Source organism: Podarcis muralis, chromosome 3, assembly GCF_964188315.1.
Source record: "Podarcis muralis chromosome 3, rPodMur119.hap1.1, whole genome shotgun sequence".
In the NCBI taxonomy this organism is placed as follows: domain Eukaryota; kingdom Metazoa; phylum Chordata; class Lepidosauria; order Squamata; family Lacertidae; genus Podarcis; species Podarcis muralis.
Genome location: NC_135657.1, coordinates 78,279,979 through 78,304,474, shown reverse-complemented (window position 1 = coordinate 78,304,474; position 24,496 = coordinate 78,279,979). Strand labels below are relative to the sequence as shown.

The following is a 24,496-nucleotide window of genomic DNA, read 5'->3' as shown; positions in this document are numbered from 1 at the left end:
CCATTGAAGAGTCTCTTACTGTATCGGCAAAAGATAATTTTAAAATGAATTAACAGCCCAGTGCATTGCACTTTCAAGCTACAAGTTAAACGGAACATGCCACAAAAAATTCAACTCATTGCAGTTCAAAATGAGGTTGTCTGAATGAGACACAAAAATTAGAAGTCAAAAGAAAGCTGATGATACTCCTAATATTTCACTACAGTCGTACCTTGGTTCTCGAACGTAATCCGTTCCAGAAATCTGTTTGACTTACAAAATGTTCAAAAACCAAGACGCGGTTTCTGATTGGTGGAGGTGCCCCAGAAACAATAGCAGACAACAGCACTGGAGGTTTGGCTTCTGAAAAACGTTAAAAAACCAGAACACTTCGGTGTTCGGAAGCCAAAACGTACGAGTACCAAGGCATTCAAGAACCAAGGTACAATTATGTGACAAAATCAACCATAAAAACTGGAAGTTGTCACCAGCACTAGAAAATATATCCATTTATGCATCAACAAATGATAGGATTCAAAAAAGGCTTATGCAGTGAATCTGCAGGATGCTACATGAGGAAAAGATATTTTATTTTGCTTTACTGGATTTCACTTTCCAGGCTCACAGCACATACTGGAACCATTGGTCACACTAGAGTTCTAGACAGTTGAGGAACTTAGATCAGTGGACATCTTGCTAAGGTTTGCCAACTCTGACTTGCAGTGGGTCCCCAGAGTTTCAAAAAGAGGTGCAGTGGTACCTCAGGTTAAGATCTTAATTCGTTCTGGAGGTCCGTTCTTAAGCTGAAACTGTTCTTAACCTGAGGTACCACTTTAGCTAATAGGGCCTCCCACTGCCGCCACGCTGCCGCTGCGCTGCCGCCATGCAATTTCTGTTCTCATCCTGAAGCAAAGCTCTTAACCTGAGGTACTATTTCTGGGTTAGCGGAGTCTGTAACCTGAAGCGTCTGTAACCTGTAGCGCCTGTAACCCGAGGTACCACTGTATTTCCCAGCTTTGTCTAGGGATGCTTGGGATTAATTTAACAGGATTTAACATTGAAAGAGGAAGATGCGGATTATTTTTTCCAGCATAAATATTCAGTGTGTTTTATGAGCAACTAATGTGGTAGATTCAGGAGGCGAGGCAGGCCCATGATAAATACCTGATGAGTAATAACTGATTGCAGGGCCTGGGGCATGATGAGCAGGAGAAGATGAAGGGGATTTCAAGGAACGAGTGCTTTTATATGTATCTGGCAGGACCCAGTCTAATACTAGAATGTGATTTGTCGTGTCAATATGGTGTGGCAGTACAACTAATGTTTATCATGAGTACTGCTTTTATGTTTAATTTAAAAATAAAGTATCTCAGAATATTTTAACACAGAAAAATGCCTCAAGAAAAATAATAGTATTAGAAGGTGTTACAGAATATTCGGATTGCACAGTGGTCAGCCGTATGGATAACTCGAAGATCAACATAAGCTAAAGTATCCTGGACCTCAGACATTTGGGAAATACAGGCAACACCGAACCAAACTGTGATGCTGATGTAAGCAAACAGGCAGAAAATAATTTCAGAATACAATATGCAATACTTGTATGCAATATTTCAGCAAACAACTAGTCAGGTGCTAGCTAACTGATCAGACAAGCTACTAGAAAAATCAAAACATCTAGACTTTTTGCCAAGCATATAAGCTGTTTCTCCGCTAAACAAATACAGTGGTACCTCGGGTTAAGTACTTAATTTATTCCGGAGGTCCGTTCTTAACCTGAAACTGTTCTTAACCTGAAGCAGCACTTTAGCTAATGGGGCCTCCTGCTGCTGCCGCGCCTCCAGAGCACGATTTCTGTTCTCATCCTGAAGCAAAGTTCTTAACCTGAGGTACTATTTGTGGGTTAGTGGAGTCTGTAACCTGAAGCATATGTAACCCGAGGTACCACTGTAATAAATGCTACAAGGTTGTATTGAGCTTAGAGCACCCGTTTCAAAACACTTATTAAAAGTACCCCCACAATGCCTGCAAATGTTGATGTTTCTGAATTTGTATTATGCGCTACATTCCTTTTTTTTCATAATCTTCCATTGCAGAACCCTAAACAGCACACATGTGGTTTCCTACGTGGTCTTCCATCCCTGCACTGACCAGACCTAAAACGTATCAGTGTCAGCAAACTGTCTGCACCATGTGCCTTCAGGGTATGACATAGGCATTAAAACTTCACCCCCCTCCTTTTGGGGGGAGAAGGATCTAAGAAACTATTCACAAACAGAACCCATGTCACACATTCCACTATAGGTATGGTTGGGGCATAAGAGCCTTTGTGTGCCACCCCCTCCAATGTGAAGCGGTCGGTTGCCATGAAGGCAATTATGCTTTGGAAGTCATTTGGGTTGGGAACAGATTGGTGATGGAGGCGAAAGAAAGGATTGAACATATTATGTGGACACAAGCACACCACCACCTCTTCAAATCTCTACTCCAAAGCCACTTTTCCCTAGGATAAACAGATATTGGGCTTATGATGAATGTATCTGATTACAATGTGTAGTTGGATCCCCAAAGAAAGAGACATTGCTATAGCTTAGCTCTTATTGGGGTGATAAACCAATGTTGAGGGTATGTTACTATAGAGTGAAATTACGGCTTACATGATGAAATACTCCTCTACGGAATATCTTATCCTTCTTCCTGACACACTAGTTTTCTATGTGCAGGGATTTCTCCCCTTCTGTGTATGGAGAAGCATTCCAGCATGTGAGCCGCTACTCACAGTCTGAAGTATCAGCTTCATTAATAGGCACACTGAAAGTCAAAAATAAATCAAGAACAGATTGAATTATAATTCAACTAGCCGGGTGCCCCTGTCCTATTTTTAGAAGAAGGGGAAACAAGGAGGAAGATATGGGAGGAAGGAGATAGAACCCACTGAAACATTACTTTATCATTCAAAGCAAAATATGAATATTGGTTTCAACAATATACACACAAAGAAATTATTTCTGTAGATAAATATATATATTTTTCATCCAGAAAGAAAGCGACTGGAATAGGTACAAGGCAAATGGGACGGGGACCCAACAAAACCAAATTTAAATATTCCAAGTTTAAATATATTAGCACTTAAAAAAACACTACCACTCTTCTTGCATATTGTACACCACCCAGTTTGCATATTTTGCTTCTATTCCAGCTATGGAATCTGGCAGATCCACATAATTTTTAAATCCCCAATTTTCCTCATACCTACCTCATATGAAACATTAAAACAAAGTGTTCTGATCAAATTTGAAATTGTACTTCAAAGTCTGCTTTATTACAATGGCATTCTCACTCCCCCCCCCCTTCCACCCACCACCAAACCTTTCAAATCAGTTTTCCAAACCCACCATTTGGAACGTAAATGTAGATACACTAAGTCATGAAGACCACCACCAAAACCACCTATCTATTTTTCAGGAGTGGGGTGGGGAGCGGGGGAACACCCACCACGCCACCCCCGGCTCTCCGTCCTGCCATGACTGCTGCTCTATGCAGATTCAGTGTACTGAAATGCTGACTGGTTTCCCCACCCTTAGCTGTCTTGTTAAATAATTTCTGGAAGGACCTGCCCATGTTGCTCACGTTGCATTCCAGCTCTTCCTTCCACCACCACCCCCATCCCCCACGCCACAGTCATGCTGGAGTCAAGACAAAGCAAACTCCCTATTGCATCACACAGGCAGGGTTTTCCGAACTGCGAGAGGCATTCTCTGCTTCAAAATACGCAATCCTGTCAAGTGGTTGGACTGCTACTGTGACCCACTAGTCGAAGGGAACAGCCTCCCCGCTCCACTTGGACGGACGCGTTGTGGCTTTAATTTTAAGCGAATCCCTTTGCCGTGTCTCCACCCTATACTGTAAACTAGACATTACCTTATACAAGAATAAATCTGCTGCATTCCACTGTCTAGCTGCTTCACTGAAGATTTCCTACACTCGCCAGCAGAGTCAACAGCAATGCACACTCTCCCACCCACCCACACCTCCTCCTCGGTTAACCCCCCTCTTCCCACTCCCCCACACTTCTTTTCCACCCCCCCCTTCACTGCCTAGCTGTGTTTTTGTGTAAATGATCTCACATGACTCAACAAATCCATCTGCCTCAAGCAGGCCAAGTTTGGAGCCTTCCCAGGAGGGAGGGAGGGAAGAATTGCTTTGTGGAAGAGACCTGGAGCTTTGCCCTTTCTCTGGCTCAAATTACCCGCCTGTCAGGCCTGACGGATTTGGCTAAAAATAAAAGGAAGCGGGCCATGAAAAGCAGATGAATGAGCTCAGCAGTTCCTTAGATAACATGGGGCCATGGTTTTACCCCCCAAAAGCTTCCAAAACAGGAACTTCAAAGGGTGGGCAAGTAAGGGCAACGCTGCAATCCAGGCTAAGCTTCCGGTTATTAAAAAATATGACATGCTGGTAATATATGGAGCACAGAAAAATGCACAAGCACACGGAGAACAACAAGAAAACTGATTGGCATTGGGACTCAGCTTGTAAGAAAGAGAAAGGAAGGGAGACAGAGAGGAGGAAGAAGCACTCTACAGCTTCGCCGCGGCAGACAGAGCAGGGAGGAGGAAAGTGGCATTTCTGAAGCTGAATATGACATCAGTTTCTTACTTTGTGCCAGTAAAGAGCTGAAAGTCGTTTGTGCAAGTGCGTGCCCAGAGCCCACAGTGGGTATTAAGCACTTAGCTTGGCAATGTAATGACACACTGTAGCAATCTGTAACGTGAAGCAGTCAGCAAAGCCCTGGCTCTGAAAGCTATTTCTCCTAACTATTAACCATATGTTTGGCTCCTCAGATATCTGAGCGGGTATCCCAGCTTACCATCTGGTTCCCATCCACACAAGCAACTGTAAAGCACGGAGTATTTCCCTCCAGAGCCGCATGTTTCTTTCTGTCTGCTTTATAAAACACACACACACACACACACACACACACACACACACACACTCACACTCACAACTTCCTTTAAAAAAAAGCCTTCCCAGCAAAGATTTTCTCTCATTCACCAGTCTGAAAGTAAACTTTAGCTCACAGAGTATCCCGCCAAGGTCTTTTTACTATAATTATTCAAGAATGCACTGCTGTACTGTAAACAAGGCATAGAGAGGCATTCCTGTTTGTACAAGAGATCTCGGAGGGAGCAAGTGCATACATACACCACACACACACACACACACACACACACACACACACACACGGATTTAAACCTGGCAGCACTGACACTTGATACAGCATGTTAAAAATAGGGTGCAGTCTCAACCGATCCAGGCATTGCCGTGGCGCCCTCTGTACACACACTGCTTTCTTGGAAATGAGTTTAAAAACAAAACAAAAACAAAAACAAACAAAACCCTGACAGAAGTGAGCTTCACTACATTCTGACAACTTCAAAGCTGGACTGAGGGTGTAATAATTAAACAGCAACCGAACACACACAAACTTCCCAATCAAATAAAATCAGATGGGTCAGAAGGATTGCTTGTGTGTTTTGAAGCTACACTTTGCCTATTGTAGAAATGTTCACTTCTCCAAGCAGTATAGCCCTGTGTAATGACTACTTTAGGAGGAACAATGACTATCCCTTTTGTTAGCCTGGTATTATTTCAATCGCAACCAAACATTCGCTGATGAAAGCAAATTGGAATGCTCAGCAAATTTTGTACTTGCTACTCTTAAAAGCTTGAAATGTAGTCAGCCGCGCACACAGTATTCAAGTAAAAATACCCTTGGACTCAATACCACATGTTCAAATATTCAAGCTTATTAAGTCAATTTCTTGTGCATGGAAATGATTTTCGGATGGGCAGCAAGCACAATTCATAAGGGGTGGTGACTGATGCGTGGCTGTAGCAGTAGCATTACAGCTGTCAGCCAAGGAAACAGCAGCCCCACTTATTTTTTTTCCCATCTAGATCCTAGTTGAGTGTCTCAGAAGTACCTCCCTCCCACTGATACTAGTTTCTTGGGCACCAAGATGGGTTCAGTCATATCATTTCTATTCAAATGCCTACACACTAAACCAGGCATGGCCAAACTTGGCCCTGCAGCTGTTTTGGGACTACAATTCCCATCATCCCTGACCACTGGGTCCTGTTAGCTAGGGATGATGGGAGTTGTAGTCCCAAAACAGCTGGAGGGCCAAGTCTGGCCATGCCTGCTCTAAACCAAGGGCAGTCAATGTGTGGTGTCCTCAAAATGTTTGACTATGACTCCCACCATTCCTGACCATTGGTCACATTCATGAGAGTTGTATTCCAAAACCTGACAATGTCTACTCTTATGTCCTGCACTAAACTCTTTTAATACATGATACAAGCAAAACATTACTATGGTGTTTGCAGCATGTTTGCACTCCAGGAATTTTAACTTCCCACTAAAAGGTGTGTTGGGTTTCCAAATTACTGTACCACAAAATCATTCCTCAGCAATATCTTCTGATCAGGCAGGCAGCGGTGGCCCACATCTATATTCCTGAGGTCTACTATATTCCTCCAATGGTTATCTGAAGCTGAAGAGTATGGTGTACAACCTAGTTCTTTCACCGGTGATCAGCCTCTACAATGAAGCTGATATTACCTAGCGGTAAGAAAGCTGTATGACACTGTCTTAATAACGGGAGGAATACAGTAAAGACTTATCCATTAAGGTTCATCTGTACCTAGCATTACGTACAAAACCTAAAGATATACACAATATTATAGCACAGAATGCATCTATTTTTCACTTATTTTTGAAAACTATTCTCTATTCGTCCAAACGGAAATTGCAGGCAAAACACTAGCACTGTACCATCAGGTAGAGCTGCAGTGGACATGTTTTAATTAGTCTGTAGGGGGTAAAATATCATTCACTAACACTGGGTGGGGGTCATATGGCCCTCCAGATGTTTTTTGACTACACAGTAGATCCAGCCAACAGTCAAGGATTGTGGATATTATAGCCCAGCAATCTGTGGAGGGTTAAACCTTGGAGCTCTCCAAGCTAAAACAATGCTAATACAAAAAAGATGAATTGCCAGACAAAAACACTATAGCACATGCATTTTATATATCAGGAAATCCTGAAGGGAAACTGTATGTAACACATTGACATCCAACAGAGGTGGGGAACCTTCTTTTTTGTGCTACAGGCCAGATCCTTATCAGATTCTAGCCTCATGGGCCAAATTACATCATGTGATTAGACACTTTGAAGTTCCAAAGTCAGGACTTCAAAGCACCATGGAGTATTTGCAAAGCTTCAGTTTTACCTCCCATCAACTGATGGGTGGTAGAGACAAAACCTGCTTTCCCTTGCCAATGGACTGTCAGGAGCAAACTTCATTTGCGCACTGTTAGCCACATGTCTATATGCCCCACATATGTCAGATGCAGAGCAAGTAGACATGAATTTGGGGGAATGGCCTAACTGGATAAATTTAATCCCTGGCAGGCCAAATTTGGCCCATAGGCTGGAGGTTCCCCTGATAGCAAACGATATGATGCAACAAACAAAAACTAGGATCAGCTAAACATAAAGGAAGCCAATATCAACGTTTTCAAGGTCTGTTTGAAGGCGTCAAGAGCAGAAGCTGAAAAGGGCCCTGATGTACCTCAATGGTCTTCTTCTTTGGCTATCACTCATACCCAAGTAAGATTGTCTTCCATAAACACAGTTTTAAAAATGAGTCCGTAAGTGATTGTGGAGGCCAATTGTGGATCCACACGTCCTTCCAGTGGGGACATTGGTTTCTGGGCGGGAGCTGATCATGGTGTGGATTTGCCAAGTGTGCCTTCCTCTTAGCACGTTTCTCCCTTGCGTCCTGAGTTCGAGTGTCTTCAAAGCCCATGACACCTTTGGTAAAGGATGTTCTCCAACTGGAGTGCTTGCAAGCCAGTGTTCCCCAGTTGTCAGTGTTTATACTACATTTTTTTAGATTTGCCTTGAGACAGTCTTTAAACCTCTTTTGTTGACCACCAGCATTACGCTTTCCATTTTTAAGTTCAGAATAGAGTAGTTGCTTTGGAAGACGATCATCAGGCATCCGTACAACATGACCAGCAGTAGAGAGTGAAGAGGGCCTCTGAGATTGGTATTTAGGGCCATCGTAGAATCATATGTTGTTACCACCATGAGCCCACACGGCAAGGAGGGATACAAATTACTTATTTTTCCTGTATCAAATATTAATACAATTAAACAACTTTCCAAACCAATGCACCTTTGATTCTATAGACCCAGGAAATATGCAGCATAGTGAGAAAAAGAAGTGCCTGGGGTTAAAATGAATCCACATGTCCAAACTCTGCCCCTGAGTCAAATACCACCCAGTCTTGAAATCCTGTACCAACCAGACTAACATACTTGCACATACTTGTTCTCAGGCAGCAAACAATAACCTCTTTTACACCACACAGTGATCTGAAGAAATAGGCCGAAACGTCATGGGAAAAACTAGGAAATATCCGCTGAAAAGAGTTCTCAAGATGAAGGGTGGACCTATTAATTTAAAATTATATGAAGCGTAAAAATACAGAAGAAAAGAACCTCAACAACCTTTGTTACCAGACCTCTAAACACTGCAATAAGAAAAGCCTTTTGTTGTTCTTGAGTCTTCAGAGTGGGGGAGAGAAAAGGAAAACTTGAGACGGTAGCTACTGTAGGAAATAAAATGCTCTAGAGATGCAACGCTTCTTCTTAAAATAAAATGCTTAGGGCAAAATTCATCTCTTAGAGTTACAGGGTGGATCCAGAAGGAAATCTACAGCCGCTAAAATGGTTATACTTGCAGGTAGGGAAGGATAGGTCCAGTCCATGCCATTCTTGCATGTGTTCATTCACAAATCTGTTCTATCCCGTTCCACATTTATTTGCAAAAAATCTGGATTAAAAATTTCATGAAATACCATTTAAATAAGGATTGGCTGGTCCAATCCACACATCAGTGTGGGAAAGATCAGATTAATTCACACTGGAAATAAGAATGCAAATTCCTCAGGCATCCTTACTTGAACATAGGGATAAGAACTGGTGTAAAAACAATTATCTGCTAGACAATTATCTGTGTGATTGTGGTTCGCTTTCAAGTTAAAAAGAAGTGAATGAGAGCCACAGTTCCGAAGCTGTCCCACTCTTATTCTGGGCTGGAAATGAAAATAATGAAGTTGCTTTACACTGAGATAGACAACAGTACTGTCTCTCCTGATTGGAACAAATGCTAACAATGGGATGTGTTCTTTATTTTTTAAAATGTGCCCAAATCATTTTGGCTAAACATACCTTCGTCAATGGCTTATCTAAAATGACAATATTAACATTTATTATACAATGACTCAACCACACATTAAAAAAATTTAAAACTTAGAATGCATTATAATAACAATTGTAAGGAGTCAGAAAACGAGTGGGGGGAAATTATATAGTGTTATTTTATTGTATTTTTGGCTGAAACATGTTGGGTATCTGTGAGATTCATTTCTCTTTCTGCACATCATCCTTAGATGCTTCCTGTTTTTCTCTTTCGATTGGCAGCAGCTTTCCAACTTTCAGAAGTTTTTCCTAGTACTACTACTAGTAGTGCTAGATATCTTTTCAGCTAAATACTGAATCTGCGACTTTTTTCATACCAACCATAGACTTAACTCCCATATAAAAGAAAAGTTTCTCTGAGGTGAAACTCCAATGATTTTACCAACTTCAATGAAGTAAAAAGAGGGGGGGCGGAGGGAGGGAGGGAGGGAGAGAGAGAGGGGGGGGCAGGCCCTGGAGTCGAAAAGGAAACAAGTTTTTGCAATCTTTGCTCCAAGAGGGTTGGGAGAAAAGGGTTAAGAAATCACAATAGCCAGATTTGGTGGAGTATGTTCAGTAATTACCAATGGCAAGGGAACTGGTTATAATAGTGAAGCTATAAAGGTAAAAGGATCCCTGACCGTTAGGTCCAGTCGCGGACGACTCTGGGGTTGCGGGGCTCATCTCGCTTTACTGGCCGAGGGAGCTGGCGTTTGTCCGCAGACAGCTTCCGGGTCATGTGGCCAGCATGACTAAGCCGCTTCTGGCGAACCAGAACAGCACACGGAAATGCCTTTCACCTTGCCACCAGAGCGGTACCTATTTATCTACTTGCACTTTGACATGCTTTCGAACTGCTAGGTTGGCAGGAGCAGAGACCAAGCAATGAGAGCTCACCCCGTCACGGGGATTCGAACTGCCAACCTTCTGATCGGCCAGCCCAGTCCTCAATTGCTGCAAATGCCTTCAGGATAGCAGCCAGATGTTTTTAGAGAAGGCAGAAGGATAAGAAACCCAACCCTAGGTAGAAACAAGCTGTGACTTCTTTGCCTATCAGCAAGCCAGATCCTGAATTGTTCAATATATTGCTAAAATAAAACTACTTTAATGTTATGTCCAAACACGGCCATTGTGCTGTTGATACCTCATGCAGAATCCACAGGTTTTCCCCCAAGTTCTTCAAGTCTTTGGTGCGGAAATTTACATTTTTCTCCAGGGCCCGGTCACAATATTTTACAAAATAACATTACATACACACTGCAGCTAGCTTGCTGGCCATTGTAATTGCTGTGAAAAACACCATTTGCCTCACATCTATTTGGAGATGTGTATGACATCATGGGTGATGTGGCACAGTTCCCTTTTCCTGCATTCACATGGCCCTTTTCCCCTCTGCATTCCCAACGCTTTTTACTTATTACTTAGTACTTCACTGGCTGAAATTCCCTCATCTTAGTATTCCATTATGGTAATGAACATGTGGCACGTATAATTACCACTGCCCACAAAGCTACATATTCCTGAGCCAACTACACCCTACCATTACATTAGTATCTTCTATATTTCTTAAATGTGTGTAATTTAATTATTAGCATGCAATGCATTTCATCACTGTAGCATATTAGCTTTACTTGATTAAAACAGGTGAATGTTAAGTGTAGCCACGAGCTGCTTTATGTGGGATATTATAGTGCTGGAGTTGGGCAGGAGCTCACGTAAGTATCACATTAAGGAAAATGTATGTGCATTTCATAGCCACTTTGTGTCTTTCCAATTCATATTTAAAGGAAGCTCTGGTTTTCCTCGCAGTCACTATAATGGGGAATCTAGTTTAGTTGTTGTTCTTTTTCACATAAGCAGATGGAATTTGCAGACATAGGAACACCTCCAGAGTGGATTGAGCCTATTAAATTGTAACCAGATGCAAGGTATTTGGGTGGGGGAAAGAACATGGAAGTGAGAGAAATATCATCCGCCAAGCAAGACTCTGCTACCTTAAGGGTAGCAGATAGGAGGTGGGCTTCTGCCTGCACCATATTTTTTTGAAAATACAGCCTCTTTCCCAGGGGGTGGGGGGATAGGAGAGATATCTCCATTGACTTACACAAGATAAGAAATGGACCCGCATAGGGAAAGAGACAGGCCCACGTGAAAAACAAACACATTGTTTAATTGAAATGCCCTGGGGGAAATAATTGTCTGAGTCAGCTTGGGTCACTATAATGCAAATGAGGGGCACCCAAGTCCACAGAGCAACCAAGGGCTTGAAGAAGCTCCTTATTCTACTTGAGATGCCTTGTTATGGGCAAAATGCAATTTCACAATGTGAAAACCTCTTCCAAATCACAAAGTACACAGAGACAATGTACACCCCTACACAAGTGCCGTAAGTGCATGAGGATGTGTGCTTTAAATTGTCTTGAAAACCCTACAGAAAATGCATGCCTAAGGCAGACAAAAGGTTACAGTACAGTGGGAAGTGCAGCTGCCCTGTGATGTGGAATTCAGCAATGAGAATTGCCTTCAAACATTTGGGTTTGCAACTTCACCAGTGGCTGAGCAGTGGGCCGCAGCTTCGAGGTAAGCCACAAATTTCAGCTAAGCCTTAGTTAAGGCATGAAACACCCAAGCCAACACCATCTGGAGGACATCCCATCTCAGAGACGATTCTGACATTCTTCCTAGAATCCTGCCACGGCAACTCTGTTTTATAATAATTGAAATCCAACCCTTCCCACTCAATGCCAATTCTGCAATATAAAACACAATGTTGACCCGAAATGCTTCCCAGGAATTTCATCCAATTGCCTAATAAGAGTCTCCACATCCCATTGCTTATTAAGTCTTTCCCTTGAACAAAGAAATATTTCTGTTAAATCTGTTAAAATATGGAATTTAATGTTGGAGCATTGATCTTAAGGAATTCATAATTATGTTTTTGTTTTTAAAGGATTCAACAGTTTGAAGGCTCTAGAAAATCATTAACACAAAAATTAAGGCAGGAAAATCAGTGTTGGCTAGACATGCTTCAATATTTGTTACCATAGAAACAAGACAGCAGGTTTGGGTTTTTAGTTATCCACTGCTATAAAATATTAAAACTTCTTCAAGTCTTCGCATACGCATACTACGCTAAGACACTGTCAATCTGCAGCTAAAAACTGTTCTGTTTTTAATGGAATATGGCTGCATCTGTTTTTCAGTTAAACATTATTCTAAATAAAAAAATCAATGACATAAGAACACAGGAAGAAGTGCTAGAAACTCAGATATATAAACTAGGTGCCAGGTCACAAAAAACAGAATGTCTAGTTGCCATTTGGGGGCAAGAAGGCTCAAAAGTCTTATTTTTCAAATGGACTGACTGTGATGATCAGTTAAACATCTGGCTAGTTCAGATGACAACCTTGAACTAGGTGAAGAGCTTTGAGACCTTAAAAAAGAAAGGGCACTTGATCCAGAGACAATCTGCATATATATTGACCTATTCTAACCTCTTTTTCTTTTCTGCCCAGGCTGCACAGAAAAAGCATTTTGGTTCCTGAAATTCATTCTGATTGTGCTTATACTGTAAAATTCTACAGGATGGGTTTTAGTGTGTGAAAACAGTCAAGATCCAAGGATCCTCAGCCATGCACTTCCAGGTGGTGGAGAAGTCTTGGTGCCATCCTGGGGCCCAGGCATCTTCACTTGTTTACAAGTGGTTGAAAGCCAGGTGTAAAATATGCCTGGCACCTGGATAATTTCGAACACGGACAGGAATCTGTCTTATACTGAATCAGACCACTGGTCCATGTAGCTCAGCGTTGTTGTCCTTGACTAGCAATGGCTGTCCTGGGTTTCAGCAGAAGTCTATCCCAGCTCTACCTAGAACTGCCATAGATTGAACCTAGGACCTTCTGCAAGCAAAGCTATGGCCCTCCCACTAAGGGAACCGACCTCATTCTGTTCTAATGACTTTTTTATTTAAAAAAAATCAAAATAGAAATAAATGACCTGAAATATTTTCAAAATTCCAGAAGAAAACATTTGTGAATGAGAAGAGAAATTTAGAGAAAGCAAATGAGAACTCACTCAAAATTTTTCAATGCAATACAGAAAATATAATAGGGATTAAAACAACCGCAATAATATTTTTAGCATTTGAATGTATAAGCCACCTTAAACCTCAAGACCTGGGGCAAATGGCATGTAACATATTACAACCAATACATTCAATATAGCTACCTCAGAGCAGTTTCAAACATTCCCCGGTTGTTCAGGAGCAGGATGAACAAGTTCACCATACTTCCTGCTCTTCTGTAACAATGTCATGTTTGACACATATAACCTTTGTGAGCATAGAAAACATTAGGCTCTGTCTAGTCTGAAATTTGGCTTCCAGCAGCAATTCAGATGCATTACTTTTAAGGGTGGAGCACTTATAAGTGATGCATAGCAAAGGGATGTGGGAACCAGCATCCACTGATAGTACCCCAGGGAGAAAAACAGATGGGAGATTTTGAGCAGAAAAAGAGCCATATAAGAAGCAGTTCTGTTCCCCTCATCTCCTCCCCTCAAGATTGCAGTTTCTTTCAGATGCTTGTGGTGTTTAACATGCACACACACAAACAGAAGCATGAATGTCTCATATAGCTTAAGACAAGATCATTATGGCTACCCGTTATTGAAGTTTTGTCATATGGTGCTGCTTCCTACAGAATGTTATTTCCATCACATGTGAGAACCACCAGTTCTTGCATTATGAGATACTGACCTTGGGAAATGGTTACCATTTACTTCAAGGGACTATGAATTAAACTCTGAAGCAAGCTTTGTAAAGTATAAGAGAGTTCTCCACAATTTCTTAGAATTCAGAGTATGTTGGCTGTTCCTTTTACCTTGTCATCACAGTTGAAATACAGTGGTACTTCGGGTTAAGTACTTAATTCATTCCAGAGGTCCGTTCTTAACCTGAAACTGTTCTTAACCTGAAGCACCACTTTAGCTAATGGGGCCTCCTGCTGCTGCCGTGCCGCCGGAGCACGATTTCTGTTCTCATCCTGAAGCAAAGTTCTTAACCCGAGGTACTATTTCTGGGTTAGCGGAGTCTGTAACCTGAAGCGTATGTAACCCGAGGTACCACTGTACTAGGCTGCAAGTATCCTCCATATGTTCAATACAACTCCCATCACCAGAGCAATCATCATCAAAGGTTAGGAATTGTGGGATTGTAGTCCACACCATCTAGAAGGCACCAAGTTGTCTACCCTTGCACTAGACCTTAGATGACTCCTTTTTTGCCCAGTCGTGGAATTTACCAGCTCAGGTTGTGGAATTTGTTGAACCTGTGGGCCCGATAGGACTTCTTCCACCTTCTCTTTGGCAAAGCTGTCTCAAGATCACACTCCTTCGTTATACTTCTCACTGAATTGTGGCTGAAAAATTTATGGCTGGCCACAACCCTTACCCTATATATTGGCTCTGGTCTTCAAGACTCCTCAGTTCCTGACCAACCTATTCTTTTCTTCTTTTCAGCATTGCTGTATCCATTTGACATTGGTCTAACAATAAAGACTCTTTAGAGAGTGAGTTACTTTAACCTCTCCATTCTGGTTGCAGTTCTTGTAAACTCTAGCTCTTTCTTAACCCCCTCGGCTTGCTAACTGTTTCGTAGCTTCTGTATCCCTTATGGACTGCTGGGAACTGTAGTACTGCAGGAATATCTATGAAGAAACTACACTGCAAACATCAAAGTCTCAACCTTCACTTAACTCAATGATTCCTGAGAATCTAAAAGCAATTACCAAGGCAACACTAAGAAACAGGAGTACCATTCACCAGCCCCTGCAACAGCAGAAGTGCTGACCTAGGTAGCCACCTATAGTGTTTTGTAAATTCTACCATGTCGTTATTTTAAGCACTGTGGGAAAGGCACTAGGCTTATGTGGCTCCATAAATGCTGAGTCAACAAAACTAAAAATTAGCTAAAGTCTGGATATGCTACAATATTATTGTTTACAATGATGAAATTAATGGTACTGTTGTGGATTCCTGAAGGTTCAAAAAGTATTATGTTTTATATCTCCCAGGAGGAAAAATAAATCACATTGCATCACAACAGATGTGATTCCTTTTTCAAGTAGAAACAAAGAATTACATTCTCATAACTAGACAACACTGCAACAAAATAGGCATAAAGAACCGATTATACCCACTTTGAAATGCTCATAGAGAACATCCTCTTTCTAATATTAACTGCTGTAACATTAACTGGTCTAATTCCCTGTGACTATCTAAGGAAGGAGAATCTTTGTTCAGTTTACACACAACACTAAGCCAAACTATGGGTAAGTAAGAACGTGCAAGTGTTCTCACAATTTTCCTGAATCATAGAATTGTAGAGTCGGAAGGGACCCTGAGGATCATCTAGTCAACGTCCTGCAATGCAAGAATATGCAGATGTCCCATACGGGGATCGAACCTGCAACCTTGGCATTATCAGCACCATGCTCTAACACAACTGAGCTATCCAGGATCGAAGCAGTATTATTATTATGTTATTTTCTACATTTAAAATTGGATAATGGACCTTCTCATCAGTCATTTCTATTCAGCAATACCATCTAAAGAAACTACAAAAACAGAGCCAACTTCATAAATTTCTGTGAGTATTTCTGTATCTATGTATTTTTAGCTAACCATGTAATAAAAGTTTGGTTTATTATATAAATAATAAAAGATCAGCATGTTTTGCCGACTCCACCCAATAACTATAACTAATACTTTTCAGGGAACCTATATTCAGGTGAGTTTCCTACCTATTAAAATAAGTACCCTGCCAGCTTTAATAAAATCTTACTAAAACCAACAAAATAAATGCCCTGCCCATGGAGTCTAAAGAAAACCACTCAACTGAAGTATATGTTGATCAGAACTGCTTCACAGTCCTCAATAGAAAACTTGGCCTCTGCATGTTCTATGTCTGCCACCTCACCTCAACAGCTTTCTTAGACTGCTTGGAGCACAGACCAATAACCTACTTGAATATTTTTGAGATCTTTTTAAAGACAGTAACTGCAATCTAGAATGGCAGTGAAATCATTTTAAAATAACTTCAGGTGAATGTTAATGCCCATTGTTTCTGATTGGCTAATACATTCAAAAGGGATTAACGGATTGCAACAGTTTACACACTCATGACTGAGTATATCTTTCTTTGCTGAAGACCAAGCACCTGGATCAACTCATGGGTGTCCAACGTAAATGACAGTTTCCCCTTCAACAGAAGTATTTGTCAAGTTCTATAGGAAACAAACTTCATTTTATCTGTTCGGTGGAATGAAGACTATTACAAAATACTAGCTGGCAATGCAGCCATTTTCAATTTATTTTGTAGACAATTCAGTATTTGTGGCACTGCTTGTATTAATATACTATTGTTACTGCCCTGAGCGATCCACATAAAACCGTAATATCGCTGTAGATTATAATATAATCCTTGGTTTAAAGGGATAGTTAAAGCAAATTAATGGAAGACTTAATGATTACTTAAGAGAGTAAGTACACAAAGGCCTCAAAAATCAATTCAGGAAAAGTGGCTATTAAGTGACAAGAACATCTATGATGCAACAATCACTAGTTTTCTGCATCACTTAAAGTACATGCAGGATCTTGGCAACAAAATGGCCACAGATGTGGGCCTTCATTATATAAACGGCAAGATTAAAGGCGATAGATGACTAGTAGCCTTCACAGACTCACCATTTTAAGACACACACACACACGTGTGTGTGTGTGTATGCGCCACCCTATACCTGTGGGTCTCAAGGCGGTTCACACATTATGAAGATGCACATCTGAAACCATTCTCTGCCTGCTTCACTATGCATGTTTTAAGGTCCTGAAAGAAGGGCAACAACACAGGACCATCACCTTTGTGATGACAGTGCCTAGCTCACTACTACATCCAAATAAAATTCATATGAATATCATTAGCAGACTATTTCACCTAATAAATCAACTGGGAGTTAGGAGGTGGTGACAGAAGGACAGAAATGCGTTCACAATCAAATCCTACAAAATTATCCCTTATCTGAAAATGTAACCGAGGCAAGGCACAACCCTAGCATGAACAGACGATTCATCTTCTCTTAAAGCTATGCAATGTGACAGCTTAAATACCTTAAATCCATGGTTTCCAATGTCTGAGAATGTGAGCAGATGCTTTAAAAAGTGGAAGCTCATTTGAACGCAGTTTGACTGCTTCCATCTAGCGTTTCCACTTCCACTTGTGCTTAAGGACAGTACAGATAAAACCTACAATTCGCCACATGCTTTTCATTTCTCTAAGGCACACATTTCAGAGAACAGTATGGCCACCAACCCTACATTTCCTTTCAGTTCACTGCCAACAGGCTGCATCTCCAGGAAGAAAAGGTTGCATATCTAGTTTGCTGAAAGCTTGCTGTCAGCTAGCAAGTCTAGCTAGCTGACAGCAACTCAGAGCTTAGACCAAGCAGATCACATAGAACTCCGTTACTTTCTGCCCTACCAACCTGGAGATTTAATTTAGTAATAAGGGAATAATGTATGCTAACCCTATGCACATATCGCTTTAAGACCACTACTTTATTTTGTTTATATTTTTAGCAAAGGGTGGATGAGAATGTTCACATTTTTATTTATAGATCCAACTTAGGCTGAAGGTTGGAGCCAGATAACAGCCAACTTTTTTTTTTTTTTAAGATTATTTTGGATTACTAGCAAAAAATTTAAGATAGTGAAAAACAATTAAAAAATAAAGAAAACACTGACACATTAAAAGAGCTACTTAGAAACTTAGTTTATAATATGTTTACTTCTTTTTTTAATAAAGCCAATGTTTAAAAGAATTCAAAGAATTTAAAATTCACATGATAACTGTGTTTGTTTTAGAAACATTGTTATTGAACAAAATGATTCAGTGTAGTTTTACAATTTCATATGATATTGTAGAAATGCAGTGCATAAGCGCCAAATAATAAAGCAGCAGGACATGGATGCTATTAACTAAAATTGTTCACACTGCCCAGTTGTTTGAAATGGAAATAAGAGACGTGCATAAATTTCTGCACAGTGCCCTTAGACCAAGGGAGGGCTATGTGGTGCTCTCCATATGCTGTTGCACTGCATCTGCTGCCAGCGTAGCCAATAGTCAGGGATGATGGGAATTGTAGTTCAGCCACATCTAGAGGGTACCGTGTTGGCTACCCCTGCTTTAGATTATCTGCTGGAGTTGATAATGTGTTAGGATACCAAATTAGAATGACCTAATCTGACCTCAGTAGAGACAGATGCTGCTACACTGATCTTGAAGAAAAAAAATAACTGACTCAACAGGCAATGAAATTGTTTTTCAGACCCATCTGTTAGCAAGACAGTCTTAGTTAACACCTTGACCCAAGTTTGTGCTAATACCAATTTATTCATACAAACATTTTAGCCCTGCCTTTCCTCCAACAGAATCCATGCTAGCTAACAATGTAAGATTGAAATAGAAATATGAGAAGAGATAAACACCCACCCACACCCCAAAAAATCCAACGAAACAACAGATAGCAAAGTGAAAATAAAGAGCATCCATTAAGCGCAATTTTCAGCTCAGGCTAAAACACTTTAAAAGACACAAAGCTGAATAGCATGGAAGAAAAGCACAGGGGAAAAGGGAAAAACAAAGGGCAAGGTGAACATAACTTGGTTGGAAATTCTAGAGCCTGGAGATGGCTACTGAGAAGGCCCCCTTCTTATTTGAACCCAAATCTGCTCCTGAAGCACATAAGGTCTCTAAAGAATTAGTCAATGGGCATATGCCTGTACAGAAGACTGTACAAACTAGTCCCAAACTGTGAATGCCACTGTGAATTGGGTCCAGAAACTAATCAGAAGCCAATGCAGTTGTTTCAATAATGTGTGTAAAGAAGCAATTGTCTGGCATGCTAATTTAAGAAAGCTGAACTGATTAAGTTTACATACAAATAAAAACATATCTCTGTATGATACCTCAAGTTGCAACTTCCTTTGCCCTTCTGGATCTGGGGTTCTTCTAGTGCTCTTTGCTGGCCAGAGCAGTGGGTGGGTCTGCTGGACTACAAAACCCATCATCCTTGACCACTGGCTGTGCTGGGTAGGAGGCTGATGGGAATTGGAGTTCCACAGCATCTGAAGGGCAAGTTCCCCATCCCTATTCTAGCTGGACAAGAGGCAAAGTGTTTGTGTGTGTCCTTGCTCTGTAGTGATCTGGCTCTTAAAATTCCAAGCAGAAACATATTTTCCAAACTACGGCATTCAGGTAGTAGGTAGCTCTACTGCCCCAACCAATTTTAACCAGTGTTAAAATGGAAACCTGTTCCCAAACTTTTCATTAATGTAATCTGGCTATTTGTCTGCTACTATCTTCCTAACACATTTTATAATAAAGGCACAATCTCCCTGTATGTGAAAAAAGAAAGAAATCTGCTTTAACTTCAGCACTGAGTATAATCCAGAAACAGAAGTTTAAAATCCCTACATACTTACAAGCTTTTGAAGTATAATGCATGTAATTTCAAAATGTAATAGTTTAACTTGCTTTCAAGCCAAAAGTGAGAACACATTCCTCAACTTAACAGCTGCTGAGAAGGTTTATTCTACTGGCCATGTGCTCTATTTTTTAAAAGATGAAAACACTTCCACACACTATACTTCCATTAACACATGGGAAAAGAGCTCAAGTAACATCACAACATACAAATCACGGTCACTAACTGTCAATAGCACAACTTGTACAACTTAGCATTCTAGCTAAACATGAAGATGTACCGTATTTGCAGAACGCAAATAGGTACCAGCACCAAAGTTTTTGGCAGCTTTCCGGTATCAACCTCAGTACGCCACGTCCTATAACACCATTGTAACATAATAATTTTAGTGTTAATATATATGTGTATAAAAATATGAACTCTAGGAGGGCACCACCACTTTATATATATATAGAATACACCTGAAAAAAACCAGACCATCACTTGCAGAGTACAAATGGAGTCTCAACAGCTGAAAGAGGAAAGCCTCCTTTCATTTGCAGTTCTGAATGAGATCCAGTGAAGGAAAATTTTCCTGGGTTTCCCCTTCTCTACCACTATGGAGGTTTTAAACCCTGCAGACCAACTTTTCAGGAGAATATGGGAGACATCAATGTTCTGCTCATATTAATTCTAAGGTATTGCACTGTGCAATGTCTTTTGTATACAATGGCACAAATCTTCACAGCAATATGTCAAGGCACTCCTCCAAGATGTTCTGTCCTCTATCCCACAATGTCTAGCCTCACAAGCCAGTCCCTGGGCTGGGATGAGTGCAAAATATAGCAGGTAGCCGCATAATGTGGTGGGGTCTATTCCTTCAAAATACCCCTCTCCCTTACAATTTTATAGGTGTCCTGCTATAAGACAGCAAGCCACGCTCCCCAACAGTTTTGGCACTACGTACAGGAATTTTGAGAAGGAGAGCTTTAAACCAAATGCTAACCAAATGTGTTTTGGTTCATCCCTTGTTGATGTTCAGTATGAAAGTAGCAAATAAAATTGGTTTTGGAGTAGGTATTTTTCTCTCTACTCACTTCCCAAGCACAAGGAAAGCAATGTGTTGAATCAAAGTGCCTGCAACTGCAAAGATTCCTCTTTCACAAAAGAGCATGCAGTAACTCCGAAATCCCACGCTATAAACTATAAAAGGGTGGGCTTCTTTTAGAAAACAAAATGATGGAAAGTGCCAGTGGGTGTGTGGACCTAGGCAGGTGCTAGTCTGGATCTCAGCCAATGAATTGCTTTAATGATCTGCTTCACTTAATACACTGATAGCACGTTATCAAAGCACAGCTGCATAGTGAAAGTAAGTTTTACCCTCAGCTAGCTGTTCACACTGTGGATTATGAACATACCAGTTTTCTTTAAATATCCACCCAGTGTTAGTTCCCTATGGCTATCTGCATCTATGAACAAGTGATTTAACGCAATTATCCTCAAAGTAACGATAAGTGGGCAGTCATGCGAATTTGCAACTTATTGGTTTAAAGCATGAAGTTAAACAAGCGAGAGAAATCAAATAAAAATGATTCAGTGTTAGACCATATTGGTTGTAAGATATGAGTATTAGAAATATAACATAATCTCATTTAAAGGGGGTTGTGCAACTCATATGTTTTACAAATATGTATAGACAGTAATCTTGTTAAGTTGATTCTCTGAGTTTTATTCCATTAACAGGAGACATTGCTACTTTTGAGACAAAGTGTCTGAATAATGGAATTTGTTTGAAGTCATTTGCTTACATTCCAAGAACACAGGAAGACAAGACATCTGTGACCCAAGCCTGCCAAGAGAGACTGACATGTTTCAGGATTATCCTTGTATTTTCCACAAGGTCCAAGACCAAGAATGAAGACAATATTTCATGCTTTACTCTTTTTCACATTTTACAAAATCAGTCACTACACCATTGTAACAAGTTATTCCTTCTACAAAGAAAGAATCTGATGTTGCTTGGAGCCATGCGCTACCAAAGTTAAAATCTTGGCATGACTATGAACAGACTTGTAGTGGCTTTAAGCAACCCACCATGTCTCAAGCCATTGTACAAAGGCCATTGCAAGAATCCAGTCTTTCATAACTGATACTATATAAGAATCAATCACATACTGAACTTTTGCATATCTAGTGACATTTTGGAGACTTGTTTCATTGCTTATTTGCCTGCATGCATGTATACAACCCAACAATCTAGTAACCTCTAGGTTAAATTACTGCAATGCATTATATGTGGGGCTGCCTCTGAAGACGATTCAGAAACTTCAGCTGGTGCAGAATTTGGTAGCCAGGTTGCTCACCAAGGCTGGCCCAACTGACTATACTGGCTGCCAATCAGTTTCTGGGCCCAATTCAAAGTGCCGGTTTTGACATCTAAAGCCTTAAATGGCTCAGGACCACAATACCTCAAGGACCATCTCTCCCCATATGAACCAACTCAGACTGCAAGATCTGAGGCCCTTCTTTGTGTGTCACCTCCACATGTCTCATGTACTGCCGCCTCTCACAGATTTCCCTGTAACTGAGAAATGGAAACAGCTTTTGCCTTCTATCTTTAAGCTCGGTTAGAGTGTTCTTTGAATGACATTTAAAAATTTGTAATCTCTGTTATTCAGTCTGCCTGCAACCTGTTTAAATCCAGGATGAAGTGGAGGAGAGAAAACACTGTGGTCTACAGTGCAGAATAAGAAGCCCTATTGTTAGGCCATCTATCCCTGCATTAGATGAATGTGTAAGGAATGCGGACATTGATCATATTTCCAAGGTAGGTACCAGCTGAAAAGTGGCAAGTTTCAGTAAAGAAGCCTATGGAAGCACAAGGGCCACAGACCCAGCCCATTCCTTCTTAACCCTCCCCCCAAATACATCTTGCTTCTAATCTGACCACAGCCAACATTTCATACTTTGGCAAGAAACTCCCAGAATAAAGGGAGGGAGTAGAGAATCCATAAATCTCACAGGCTGGTAATGGGAAACCGAATGTGTTAGCTACTAGGTCATACCACTGAGCCTATTAAATACCAAGCGACATTTGGAGAGAATTTCACAGCCTGGTTAGGATGGTCCACTGTCATGTTTGCAGCAGCTTGGGTTTCTAAAAAGCACAACACATACACATACACCCACACACCACACACCACACACCCACACACAAAGGTGATACAGCTGAAATAACCTATGCAGGTTAGGTTCTTCCAAGAAAAAATCTTGGAAATGAGGAAGAGTCTAAAGGCTTGGGAGCTGACTTGCTGATCTATTTTGAGAGAAGTAAACCAGAGGAATTCCCAATTTAGTTACACGGAGATTTCCTAGTCAACAACACTCTAGTGCCTGGCATGGAATGAAGCACCGCCACCAGTTTTAGAATGAAAGTATGGCCTGGCTGGCATCCGGGAGTGATGTTTAGAGGCCAGAGACATGTGCATTACCAAATAAGTCTATTTAAGCAGGGACAAGAAGGCAGAGAAGGGTCAGCAGCTACTCCTTCCCAATTCTAGAGCAGAATCACCTTCTAATCAAGAAAGGCCTTCTCTCATAGCAAAGTCTGGAGTTCAGCAATCTTATTTTTATTAGACAAGACAAAGTGATACCTACAGAGAGTCAAACTGGGTACAGGGGGAAGGGGTCTAAAATGAAATTCTTCACAAAGTAACAAATGAATATCAATATAGAGAAAATGTAGAAAAATATGTTTTTGGTAAAAGGCACTGACTGTACTTGAGGTAGAATACAGGATGCAGGACAGCTGTTTTGAAATGATGTAGTAAAGGTAAAGGTAAAGGGACCCCTGACCATTAAGTCCAGTCGCAGACGACTCTGGGGTTGCGGCGCTCATCTCACTCTATAGGCCGAGGGAGCCAGCGTTTGTCCGCAGACAGCTTCTAGGTCATATGGCCAGCATGACTAAGCCACTTCTGGCGAACCAGAGCAGCGCACGGAAATGCCGTTTACCTTCCTGCCGGAGCAGTACCTATTTATCTACTTCCACTTTGACGTGCTTTCGAACTGCTAGGTTGGGCAGGAGCAGGGACCGAGCAACGGGAGCTCATCCCGTTGTGGGAATTCGAACCGCCAACCTTCTGATCAGCAAGACCACAGCCCACCCGTGTTCTGAAATGATGTAGTAGAGGAATCAATTCACACAGTACATTCACTGCAAATAGTACTTTCCTTAATTTGAACAGCTTGTGCATAAACGTTGTTGAAGGAAAAAATACCAGTCCTTGCCTAGGGAATGTCTTTCATATGCAGAAGTCTTTTTTTACACAGCCAGAAGTCCACATAATTTGTTCAGGGACTTTTACATCCAGAAGTGGACATGCACATTCGGTCCATTTTCTTTTTCTGCTCATAGCCCCCTGTACCCTGGTTTTTATGTACCTGGCCCTCTCAACATCCGCTAAAATAGCCATAGGACACAGATCTGAACAATTTATAGATGGGGAACATATGTACAAAGCCCCATAGGCATATTATGTCCTTCTCTTCTGGACAGGGCTATACTCTCCTTATAAGAACAGGTTTGTAGCTTGGGCGCACTCCTGGGCTCAGACTTGTGAGCAGCAATGCCTTTGCCCCACTTTGACTGGTGCGCCGGAGATGTTCTGCCTTGGCAATTTCA

The 24,496-nt window shown here is 41.1% G+C and overlaps 1 protein-coding gene across 6 annotated transcripts in view; it reads right to left on the bottom strand.

Annotated features, from left to right (window-relative positions):
* Positions 1 to 24,496, bottom strand: part of BACH2 (BACH transcriptional regulator 2) — a 245,195-nt gene that overhangs the window by 119,972 nt on the left and 100,727 nt on the right. Inside the window, exon 1 of one of the 6 annotated variants that reach the window (XM_028722985.2) lies at positions 3,901 to 4,005. The exons of the other annotated variants lie outside the window; for them this stretch is intronic. The gene's annotated coding sequence lies outside the window, so the exon portion shown is untranslated. Of the gene's footprint in view, positions 1 to 3,900; positions 4,006 to 24,496 lie in introns of those variants that run through there. 6 annotated transcript variants of the gene reach the window in all.